At 53.1% G+C, this 12,681-nt stretch overlaps 1 protein-coding gene and 1 pseudogene across 4 annotated transcripts in view; both read right to left on the bottom strand.

Annotated features, from left to right (window-relative positions):
* The window catches only part of LOC144773622 (transient receptor potential cation channel subfamily M member 2-like), a 1,628,848-nt gene that overhangs the window by 1,463,901 nt on the left and 152,266 nt on the right, over window positions 1-12,681 (bottom strand). The window lies entirely within an intron of this gene.
* Window positions 6,125-7,783, bottom strand: LOC144774779 (18S ribosomal RNA; annotated as a pseudogene).

A 12,681-nucleotide genomic window follows, 5' to 3' on the forward strand; every position in this document is an offset into this window, starting at 1 on the left:
CTACACGCCCACCCGCCAGCTACGTTCTACAAGCCTCGCCCTCGCCGCCGTACCACGCATCCGAAGAGCCACCGTCGGAGGAAGATCCTTCTCCTACCTGGCAGCAAAGACATGGAACTCCCTCCCCATCCACCTCCGGCTGACACAGGACCATCTCGCCTTCAGGAGACAACTCAAGACCTGGCTGTTCGAGCAGTAGCGGACCGCTCCCCCAAGCGCCTTGAGACCCTTTCGGGTGAGTAGCGCGCTACACAAATGTTATGATTGATTGATTGACTCTTACGCCACTCTCAAAACCCTCTATTCCAGTCAATACCCCTTCACTTCACTGTACAACACCCTACTCTAGTCCACTATTCAAAACTGTACACAACTCTTTGCATGCCACTGCACCTGACTTTACTCCACTCTATTCTGACTCAGTACTCCATTCTACTTCACTGTAAGTCACTCCACCCTGCTCCACTCGATGTCACTGTACTCTATAATACTGTATGCCAATCCTATGCCAATGGCAACTGTATGCCAATCCTAAACCCTTTCTTAGGGTATAAAAGGGCTTACCTGTAGGTTGGTCCTCAGATTTATTTTGGAAAAATACTCGAGCCTGAAAACATGTCACTCTTTGACCATACATTTGAACTTCACTGGACTTTACCTAGAAGTTAAACTGCATCACGGAAGACAACTGCTGTTCCTCGCCTGCAAGACTTCTTCATTGTCTGTGTGTGTGCTTCTTCCAGGATCTTCCAGAATCTTCAATAGACCTGTGGGTATCAAGGACACCCCAGGTCATCTCCCTTGGAGTGAAGGAGTTGTTCCTTTGCTTCCACAGTCACTGCGACAAAGCTGACCGGTCTGCTGCTCCTGATGTCCCACTGACTTTGAAAGGCTCAGCAACACAGGTGGTGGTTCAGCAATTCCCTCAAGCCTGAACTGTCCTCCCTGCAATTTTGAGGGCAGTATCCCTCGTTGCAACTGCAGGGACCGAACCCCTGTGCACCATGTCGACTTGCCGCTTCCAAGGCATGTTGGCTCTGCACTCCAGGGAACTTCGGGCTACAAGAAGCTCGTAACTTATTTCTTCCTATTGAGATATTTGTCCTCAACACATCATCTGCATCGTGGGCTTTTTTTCTTTGGTGAGCTGCTCGAGGTCCTCTAGTGACTCCTGTGCCTGTGGGTCCTATTGAGGCTCTTCTCCTGCCTCAGTGGACTCCACTGCTTGCGCGGTCCAGCTCTGCCTATCCTGCACTTGGAGAATCCATTGGACCTTGCTGGTCCCAATGTTGCTACTTCATAATTTTGCATGTCTCTTGCTGCTGCCAAGGCTTGTTGGTGTTCCCCCCCGGACACCGAGCCCCTGGTTCCTCGACATCCGTCATGGGACAGCTCATGGACAGCTCCTGGTCTTCCTCAGCATCGCCTGGTCCTTACAGCTGCTGCGGAAAGTTCACTGTCATCACTCCTGCATCTTCAACATCGGTGGACATTGCTCTTCCGTGCCTCCCGGTCACCTCAGAGTGGCATAGACTCTGTCCCTTCTGCTTGCAGGTGCTTCTCTTCAAGAATCCACAATTGGATTCCACCGGACTCTTGCACAGTCCTTGCCAGCGGCATCTTTACTGAAGTCCTTCATTGTGGTCCACAGCGGTTTCCGACGTCACCTATGCACTCGGCTTCCCTGTTGTAGGTATTCTGTTTCCTGATGTATCCACAGGTGGGGTGACTCTCCAACCTTCTGTCTTCCACGGGGTTTGTCAGGATCCACTGGGAAGGGTCTTTTTTCTTCAAAACTGCAACCACGACTCTCCCATTGACTTATATTGAGTACCCAGTTGTGTTTCCCCTCTGCACACAGCCTTTGTGGGGTTCCTAGGTACTTATCTTTTGAAGTTCCCTGTGTCTCCAGCTCTTCTGAGTCTCTTGGTCCAAGTCTTGACTTCAGTCGCAGTTCGCCTTCAACTCTTAGTATATAGTTTGGTCTCCCCTGTGTATTGTGCTTACTTACCTCTTGCAATTGAAGTATGGTTGTGTATTTATTTTGATATCTCCAGCTGTGAGATATGCCAATGTGTTAGTGAGTGTTGTGTAATAAATAGACATATTTTTATAACTACACTGTGTTGTTGTTTTTCATTTGACCTGCACACATGATTAGAGCTGGTAAAACAAGATGCTCAACACTCCTTTTGGTCTAAGCCGGAAGTCTGCTCTCTGCAGCTACAGCTTTCTCAGGTGGTCTAGGGCCACTAAAACCACCACAGGGGTTGTCTTGATTAGTGCAAGGTGCATCATTTAGATAAGGGTACACTATATACTAAGCCAGGCTTCTCCACTCCACTTGATTCCAATCTACAATACTACTGTCTATGACAATAGACTTTACAACACTCTCTTCAACTGTAATGCATGCCACTCTACATAACAAGTGTCCACTTGCAACACAGGACTCTAGTCTTTAAAACACTTTTGTGGTATTTTTCTTAATTGAAATTTAATAGAAAAAAAACAAAGATTAAAGCTTAGTAATAGTTAGGAATTCCTATTTTCAATATACAAACCAAGTATGAACTATACAAACATAAAGCATTCTAAATTTGTAGTTATAACCTTCATATACGATTTATCCATCAACTTTAAATTATTAGAAGTAGTGAACCTCGTTTCACAATCTTTTCCCCTTGCTAACTACACAACATTAACTATAATTTGCTACACTATCAGGCACTGTATTCTCACAAATAGTGATATTCCCCTGTACAACACTACACTGTGTGAGACTCTCTGCCACTCTCCTGCACGACACTACACTTGACAACACTGAACTATAAAACACTCAATTGCACTGACCTCCACTCTATGCCACAACACTCTGCTACACTCTATGCCACTCTACGACACTCTACTTGATGATGCTTCATTCCACCATACTTTTATGACACTCCTGTCTCCGACATTCCACTGTACAATACTCAGCTCTACTGATCGACACGCAACTACACTGTACAACAGGTCGCTTCACTCTACCATACTCCACTGCATGATACGACACACCACACCACTGCACTGTAGGACACTTTATTCTAGGGTTGGGCTGCCACCCCTCCTCCCCAGCCCGGTCCCTGCTTCTGAAAGCAGCCAGGCTGGAAGAGCCTAAGGGTGGGCGGCCAGCTACGCTCCGTGCACGGAGTGCACGTAGTGCCGTCTTCTACGCATTTTGCGTAGCGGGAGTAGCCAGGCGGCACTACGCGCGCTCCGCAGACGGAGCGTAGCCGGCCGCCACCCGCCTCCCTCCCGCCCTCCCTAAATATTTAAATAAAAGGATTGAAAGGTTTTAAAAACACTTACCTGTCCGCCGCGTCCCCGGGGCTCCCTCTCCCGTCCCTGGATTCGCGCCGCCGCCATTTCCGATACTAATGCGCGTGCGCGGGCGGCCGCGCATGCGCATTTCTCATGAGAAATGCGCATGCGCGGCCGCCCGCGCATGCGCATTAGTATCTGAAATGGCGGCGGCGCGAATCCAGGGACGGGAGAGGGAGCCCCGGGGACGCCGCGGACAGGTAAGTGTTTTTAAAACCAGTTTGACTCCTTTTATTTAAATATTTAGGGAGGGCGGGAGGGAGGCGGGCGGCGCGTAGTGGGGCTACGCGGAGTGCGCGGGTGGGCGTAGTTTTGCGCCCACTTCACGTAGCTCCGCGAAGCCCCACTCCGCACACTACGCCCAGGGTTGGAAGAGCCTCCCTTGGCCCCGGTGGACCCCCTTCCCTTCCCCAGCGCCCTGACGGTCGGCTGGCTTGTACGATGGGGGGCTCCCGCACCCTGAGACCCTAGATGGAGCACGAGCCCTGGGCCTGGTCCCAGCTTCCGAACCCTTGCCAGGCCAGGGAAAGCCTCCCAGGGCCCTAGTGGACCCCCGTCCCCAGCGCCCGGACCCTCGCCTGGAACCAAGGAGGGTTAAGCCCAGGCCACGTCCTCTCCCTGCCTGCCCGAGAGCCCATTTTACTTGACTATTAAGCCCCCACATAGTTGGAGTTGGGGATAGCCCGGCCGGCCGGTAGGCCGGCCATCTGGTCACCCAGCCCAGAGGGCCATCTGGTCACCCCCCCACAGGGCCATCTGGTCACCCCGCCCGCAGGGCCCTCGGGTTGCACGGCCCGCAGGGCCATCGGGTCACCCGGCCCGCAGGGCCATCTGGTCGCGCAGCCAGGCGACCAGATGGTCCGGGATGACCTAGCACCCAGATGGCCTTGGAGGGTGCCGTACCCAGTAGCCCGTGCCGTCCGGACAGGTACTCCGAGGCAGCGGCTTGGGATGCTCCTTACCCGGGGCTGCCTCCCTGCTTGACTTGCCCAGGAGCAGCAGGAAGGGGAGGCCTTCTGGTCACCCTGTCGACCCCTAAGGGCTGGTAGCCCCTGTCCCTGCATCCCGGTGGGGCAGTGACAGAGGGCACATGGTGGATGCAGCCGCATGCAGGCCTGTGTTACTCCCTCCACATCCCTCCCGGCAGCCCGGCGGCAGAGGGACCCACCACTGGTTATGGTGTAGGAGGGCCTCCGTGGGTGCCCATGCACAGAGAGACAAAAGCTTGGCTCAGAGGATGACTTTTATTAGATTACAGCGAGGTATCTGCTCTCCTACTTACAAAATCCTGACCCAGAATCAGCTCATCTATGAATGATTTAGCACCGGGTGCCCCACGAACATGCTCCTTGGTCCGTGCTTCAAGATGGGTCGGGTGGGTAAAAGACATCGCCGCCGACCCCTGGCACCCTGCGTGGGCCTCCCCGCGAGGCGTCGTGACGGGGTTGGGGTGCACTGAGAACAGTCGGCACCAATTGAAAGTCACACCGGTAGCAGGGGGCCCTGTCCCCCCTTTAACCACCTGGCGCGCCCCGAGGGGTAGCCAGGAACAGGTGCCCGGTGAGGGCGCAGAGGTGGTCGAATCTCCCTCGGCCCCGTGGACATGGGGAAGCTGCTGCCAGGGGGGCTGTAACACCCTCCGCTGGAGGGGAGGGCCACCGGCCACCTGAAGCCTTCCCAGCTGACCCGAAGCCGGTTGTGGTGCACCACCGCGGAGAAAATGCACCCTGTAGGGGCCAGGTACCGGTCCCACCGATGGGATCCGGAACTCCCGGGCCACTGACCTTCCTGCCATGTTGAATCCTCCGGTTGGACTGCAGGGACCCCACCTGTAATCTCTCGACAGTTTCACGCCCTCTTGAACTCTCTCTTCAAAGTTCTTTACAACTTTCCTTTACAGTACTTGTTGGCTATAGGTCTCGTGCCCGTATTTAGCCTTGGATGGAGTTTACCACCCACTTTGGGCTGCCTTCCCAAGGAACCCGACTCCGGGAAGACCCGATCCCGGCGCGCTCGGGCCGCTACCAGCCTAACACTGTCCGTGGGGTGAATCTCGATCAGAAGGACTTGGGCCCCCTGAGCGATGCTGGGGAGTCGGTCTTCTGTATACCACATTTTCCACGCCCAGCACTGGGGGAGGATTTGCGCTGGGCTCTTCCCTCTTCACCACGTTAGTGGGGGATTCCTGGTTAGTTTATTTTCCTCCTCTTAGTAATATGCTTAAATTCAGCAGGTCGCTACATCTGATCTGAGGTGGTAGTCAGAAGAAAATGCCAAAGCTATTAGGGGGAGCCCGGGAATGCCAGCCCCCTGCCAGAGCAGGGGCCTGGCGTCCCCGCAGCGGGCGCCCTCTTTCCCCATATCGGATCTGGGGGAGTTTTGCCCTCGCTGGAAAACCGGCCGCAGAGGTGGGCGCCCGAGGCGCGTGGGCTGCTAGTAGGATACCACAGACAGCCACGCTTGGCACGCAGCCAGGTGCCCTGGGGCAGGCCCGGTGTGGACCTGTTGCCAGACCCCTTCTCGGGGCTAGGCGCACCGGCAGCATACCTCCGTGGCAGGACCCGGTGAGGGACCCTGCCACGGGCGATCAAGGGCGTCTGACCTTGTGGGGGACAAAGGGGAGCAGAGCTAACCCTGTGACAGTTCCAGCTGCATCACGGGGAAGCCACAGGGTGAACATACCACATGAATAATGACTGTGTACTATGTGATGTACTATTATCTTATTCATGAATGTGATATATTGTAATGACAGCTGTATTCTTGGTGTTGACCGGACTCAATAAACAAATTAAAAAAAACAAAAGTTTGAACGTCTTCTCGGCGCTCCGCCAGGGCTGTTGCCGACGCCAGCGGGGCCGATCCGAGGACCTCACTAAACCATCCAATCGGTAGTAGCGACGAGCGGTGTGTACAAAGGGCAGGGACCTAATCAATGCGGGCTTATGACCCACACTTACTGGGAATTCCTTGTTCATGGGAAATATCTGTAATCCTCAATCCCTATCACAAACGGCGTTCAGCAGGTCAGCGAAGGGTAGATACACGCTGATCCATTCAGTGTAGAGCATGTGCAACCCCGGACATCTAAGGGCATAAGAGACCTGTTATTGCTCAATCTCGTGTGGCTACACGCCACTTGTCCCTCTAAGAAGTTGGACGCCGACCGCTGGAGATAGCGTAACTATTTAGCATGAAGGAGTCTCATTCGTTATCGGAATTAACCAGACAAATCGCTCCACCAACTAAGAATGGCCATGCACCACCACCCACAGAATTGAGAAAGAGCTATCAATCTGTCAATCCTTTCCGTGTACGGGCCAGATGCGGTTTCTGTTGTTGAGTCAAATTAAGCTGCAGGCTCCACTCCTGGTGGTGCCCTTCCGTCAATTCCTTTAAGTTTTAACTTTGCAAACATACTCCCCCGGGAACCCAAATACTTTGGTTTCCGGGAAGCTGCTCGGCGGGTCATGGAAATAACGCCGCCAGATCGCTAGTCAGCATCGTTTATGGTCAGAACTACGAATTTGCCCCAAGCGGTCCCTCCTAATCATGGCCCCAGTTGCGAAAACCAACAAAATAGAACCAGAGTCCTATTCCATTATTCCTACTGAAGTATTCAGGCGACCGGCCTATTTTGAACACTCTAATTTTTTCAAAGTAAACGCTTCGGACGCCCAGGACACTCAGTCAATAGCATCAAGGGGGCGCCGAGAGGCAGGGTCTGGGACAGGCATTTGCTCGCCTCACGGTGGACCTCCAGCTCGAACCCAAGATCCAACTACAAGCTGTTTAACTGCAGCAACTTTAATATATGCTAATGGAGCTGAAATTACCGCGGCTGCTGGCACCAGACTTGCCCTCCAATGGATCCTCGTTAAAAGATTTTAAGTGTACTCATTCCAATTACAGGGCCTCTTAAGAATCCTCTATTCTTATTTTTCATCACTACCTCCCGGAGTCGGGAGTGGGTAATTTGCACGCGTCCTGCCTTCCTTCGATGTGGCAGCCATTTCTCAGGCTCCCTCTCCGGAATCGAACCCTGATTCCCGGTTACCCGTGGTCACCATGGTAGGCACAGAAAGTACCATTGAAAGTTGATAGGGCAGACATCCAAATGTATTGTTGCCGTCACAGGGACCTGCGATCGGCCCAAGGTTATCTAGAGTCACCAAAGCAGCCGGGCGAGCCCGGATTGGTCTTGGTCTGATAAATGCACGCATCCCGGGAGGTCAGCGCTCGTCGGCATGTATTAGCTCTAGAATTACCACAGTTATCCAAGTAACAGATGGAGTGATCAAAGGAACCATAACTGATTTAATGAGCCATTCACAGTTTAACTGTACCGGCCGTGTGTACTTACACATGCATAGCTTAATCGTTGAGACAAGCATATGCTACTGGCAGGATCAGCCAGGTCACCGCACCTGCCAACAGGATGGGTTCAGGGAGCCGCATGCCCATCTTCCTGACTGTCAACCTTCACGCACCCCTCCCTCTGGGAGCCTGCTGGGGAAAGGAGCCCACCCGCCTGGGCGAGAGACTTGCTGGGGGGGTGGATAGGTGGGGTCACATGGGCAACCCTGCCGTCTCCCCCAGAAGGGAGAGGTGGGCCGAAGCGCATCCTGAGCAAGACGCAGGGGTGCCGGAGCCTGGCGGGGCACCCCTCGGAACGCTCGTTCAGAGCTGCTGTGGAAATGCGCTGGGCGAAGAGGGGTGACAGCGTGGCGCACAAGGGCCTATGAACCCGCTCGGGTCAGACCACTGGGGACACGAGCTGCCGGGGCCACTCGGCCTTTGCTCTGCTGAGTAGGGTGAAGGGCCTCCTGTCAGGCGGCAGGCCCTGGAGTCAGATGGTCCATGCGGGGAGGAAGCTACTTGCTTGAAACAACAGCCAAGGCTGGCCAAGCAGTCCATCCCTAAATGGACCAGAGTGCCCAATCGATCAGAGTACGGCCAGGGCATACCCTGGCAGGCCGCCCAGCGTGGGGTGTGGCGGCTTCACATCCCTGCCTGCTCCCGGGGTTAGAAGGCTCAAAGGAAAGGCCCATCAGGAAGGGGCTGAGAGGCAGGTTCAGGCCCAGGCCCCTGGGGGCCCCGGCAGGCGGGCCCAGATCCTGACTTCCCCTGTCTCAGAATCGCCAGACCTCACGGAGGTCTGACTGAGCAGACTTAGAGAAAAAGGACCATCGGGAAGGGGCTGAGAGGCAGGTGCACACCTGGGCCCCTGGTGGCTCAGGCAGGCAGGCAGGTAGGCCCAGGTTCTGCCTTCCCCTGTTTCGCAATCGCCAGACCTCACGGAGGTCTGACTGACCCTCTCCCTAGTAATCCGGAGGATAATTACTACCCTTTCTTGTAATCCGTGCACATGAGGTGACAGAGGGGACACAAGGCACGAATGTACCGGACCTCCTGGAGCCCTCGCTGGGAATCAGGATTTCCAGGGCAGCCCGGCCATCTGGTCGCCCCATTGTAAAGCATTGCATGTGACCATATGGCCCTGGTTCGAAAGGGAAGCCATCTGGTTGCTCTGTGCCCCAACCAAAGAGTGAGTGGGTGTCGGGGCATGGGGGACCGGAGGCCCAGGGGCCCAGCTGGGATCCAGCCATGGAGGCTGCGAGGGGGACCCAACGGACCCTCCGACTCGGGGCCCGTGGACACCTTGACAAGCAGGTGAGGCATGCACAGGAGCGACAGACCCCCGTCCTGGGCCCTTGGTGGAGCATCAGGCCAGGGATGGGGCCCAGGGCCAGAGCACGCGACCCAGGGCCCGACAGGGCCCCTGGACCCAGCTGGGGCTCCCAGGCCCAGAGGCGCAGGGGAAGCCTTTCCGTGCCCGCCGGACACCGTCCCGGACACCCCGCCATGCAGCAGGACCGAGGACAGTTCCTGGGGTGGGGAGGCTGCCCGCCCCGGGCCCTCAGGGGTCCCGGCCAGAGATCCAGAACCGATCAAAGCAAGGGGAGGCTCCCCAGGCACAACGGAACCCCATACCGGTTCTTTGGCAGAGCGGCAGGCAGGAACAATAGGATTTCCTAACTATAACTATGATTGAACCTTTGTTTTTTTCAGTGAATACAAAAAATATACACACATTTAGGGCCTTATTACGAGTTTGGTTGTTTAACAGCCAAAGAACCACATTCAAGACCGCCAGGAGATCGCTGTGCCTTTATGAGTGTGCCGACTGGCCAGTAGTGTGGCTGTGGTGGTCTTGCAATGGTGGTGGATGTATTTATCTATACTAATATAATAAAGAGAGAGCCCAAACCTTTGAGGCGGGTAATCTCAGGAACCACAGCACCAATCACAACACCCAATACAGCGTTGGAAAGGGCAGTAGCAGCAGAAGGACATAGGCTATGCAGACGCCCACCATATACATTTAAAAGGTAAAGGAATCGTGCCAGCAAAGTAGTCCCTTGTGGGCGTGTCTGCGTTGTGCTGTGGGCGTGTGCTGGGGGCGTGACAATGCTGGGGGCGTGTGGTACATTCCGCCCTTCATGCCATGTCTCATATCGTGTGCTGTGGGCGTGTGCTGGGGGCGTGGGCGTGTGCGGGGCGCGGGATTACGGAAAAAAAAGAGAGCGTTGTGCCCAATATTTCATTGTTTTTTCTTCCCAGGTTCAATCAATCAATCAATCAATCAATCAATCAATCAATCACACTTGGTTCTATACATTCCAGTTCCGGGTGTCCACCCTGCTCCCTTTAAATACGCCTGCACCCGTAATCATACCCACCCTTACTCCTTAAAATACCCCAACACCCTTAAACACTAACCCATCTTAACCCTATAAATATACCCTGTACCCCAAAACCCAAACCTATCCCTAAACCCTAAAAATACCCCTGTACCCCAAAACCCAAACCTAGCCCTGAACCCTATAAATACCCTTGTACCTCAAAACCCAAACCTACCCCTGAACCCTAAAAATACCCCTGTACCTCAAAACCCAAACCTAGCCCTGAACCCTAAAAATACCCCTGTACCCCAAAACCCAAACCTACCCCTGAACACTAAAATACCCCTGTACCCCAGAACCCAAACCTAGCCCTGAACCCTTAAAATACCTCTGTACCCCAAAACCCAAACCTACCCCTGAACCCTAAAAATACCCCTGTACCCCAAAACCCAAACCTAGCCCTGGACCATAAATATAACCCTGTACCCCAAAACCCAAACCTACCCCTGAACCCTAAAATACCCCTGTACCCCAAAACCCAAACCTAGCCCTGAACTCTAAAAATACCCCTGTACCCCAAAACCCAAACCTAGCCCTGAACCCTTAAAATACCCCTGTACCCCAAAACCCAAACCTACCCCTGAACCCTAAAAATACCCCTATACCCCAAAACTCAAACCTAGCCCTGAACCCTAAAAATACCCCTGTACCCCAAAACCCATACCTATCCCTAAACCCTAAAACTACCCCTGTACCCCATAACCCAAAACTATATCTGAACCCTTAAAATAACCAAACACCCCAAAACATATACCTCAGTACCCCAAAACATATACCACTATACCCATACTTACCTTATCCAAACATTTTTAAAAAAAACATGCTTTTACCATTCATGCATTTACAACGAATTTTGTTGTAAATGTATGCATGGTAAAAGCATATAAAATGTAATGCCATGCGTTATAATGGCATTGCGGAGTCATGGCACTTTCGTAATGAAAGTATGCGAGTGATGGTATGCGGAAAGAAAGATGCGGAATAATGGGTGTTTACCCTCCCCCGGTAAGTACATTGGTGGCATGACGGCCCACATCTCAAGCAACATACTCATATTCTTTCACCACCGATTTGAAAAATGCACAGGTCTCTCTCATTGATGGCCAGCACCGACATACACTTTTAGACCGCCACAAGTTCTAGAATTGCGAACTTTAGAGCTGGGGAGCTACGTTCGAATCTCGGCATCAGCTCAACATCCTGTGATTTCAGGCAAATCGCTTTGTCTCCCCGTGCCTACCACAAATCAATGTGTTCTTCTGTAATGTAAATTGTGCTCATGCCATGTTGTCGAGTTCGCGCTATATCATATTGCAAGGAAAAATTAAATAGGGAGACTCGAGTTCACACACTACTGAACGCGCACTCTAAAGTGCATCAGCAGTGCACTGTGAATCGGAGCGTTTCACAGGCCTGTCACGGATAAGAAATGGTATCAAAACGAAAACCTACAAAACAATATACTACGGGCCGGCAGCAATTCATACCCGGACAACGTCGGGACGGGCTGCTAGTATATATATATTGATGCCTATGTGTACAATCCGATACAAAAGGGGATGATGGACGGAGCGTTTGAGCAAATCAAACACTAACCCCCAGTCAACTGATCTGGGTTTAATCCATCACCATTCTTTAGCCCACTCAGCCACCCCATTTCAGACATGGCTATATGCAAATCAGTCTGACCCTGTGCCTCAGGGGAACAGTCCAGCCCGAACTGCCAAGCCATGTCTTCCATGGACCGCAAACAAGCATCCTGGGACCGGTTTCGGATTCATAATCCTCATCAGCCAGGCTATCTTGAATCCAGTGGCCAAGTGAGCAAGGGACTCATGTCTGAGCATACCCTGCCACACTTAGGGCGAACAAAGCGATACAAAAGGGGATGATGGATGGAGCGTTTGAGCAAATCAAACGCTCACCCCCAGTCAACTGATCTGGGTTTAATCCATCACCATTCTTTAGCCCACTCAGCCACCCCATTTCAGACATGGCTATATGCAAATCAGTCTGACCCTGTGCCTAAGGGGAACAGTCCAGCCCGAACTGCCAAGCCATGTCTTCCATGGACCGGAAACAAGCATCCTGGGACCAGTTTCGGATTCATAATCCTCATCAGCCAGGCTAGCTTGAATCCAGTGGCCAAGTGAGCAAGGGACTCACGTCTGAGCATACCCTGCCACACTTAGGGCGAACAAAGCGATACAAAAGGGGATGATGGATGGAGCGTTTGAGCAAATCAAACACTCACCCCCAGTCAACTGATCTGGGTTTAATCCATCACCATTCTTTAGCCCACTCAGCCACCCCATTTCAGACATGGCTATATGCAAATCAGTCTGACCCTGTGCCTCAGGGGAACAGTCCAGCCCGAACTGCCAAGCCATGTCTTCCATAGACCGGAAACAAGCATCCTGGGACCGGTTTAGGATTCATAATCCTCATCAGCCAGGCTATCCTGAATCCAGTGGCCAAGTGAGCAAGGGACTCACGTCTGAGCATACCCTGCCACACTTAGGGCGAACAAAGCGATTACCACCACAAAAGCGTCACTTGGGGTCGCACCCCC

The sequence above is a fragment of the Lissotriton helveticus genome, chromosome 8, assembly GCF_964261635.1.
Source record: "Lissotriton helveticus chromosome 8, aLisHel1.1, whole genome shotgun sequence".
Taxonomy (NCBI): Eukaryota; Metazoa; Chordata; class Amphibia; order Caudata; family Salamandridae; genus Lissotriton; species Lissotriton helveticus.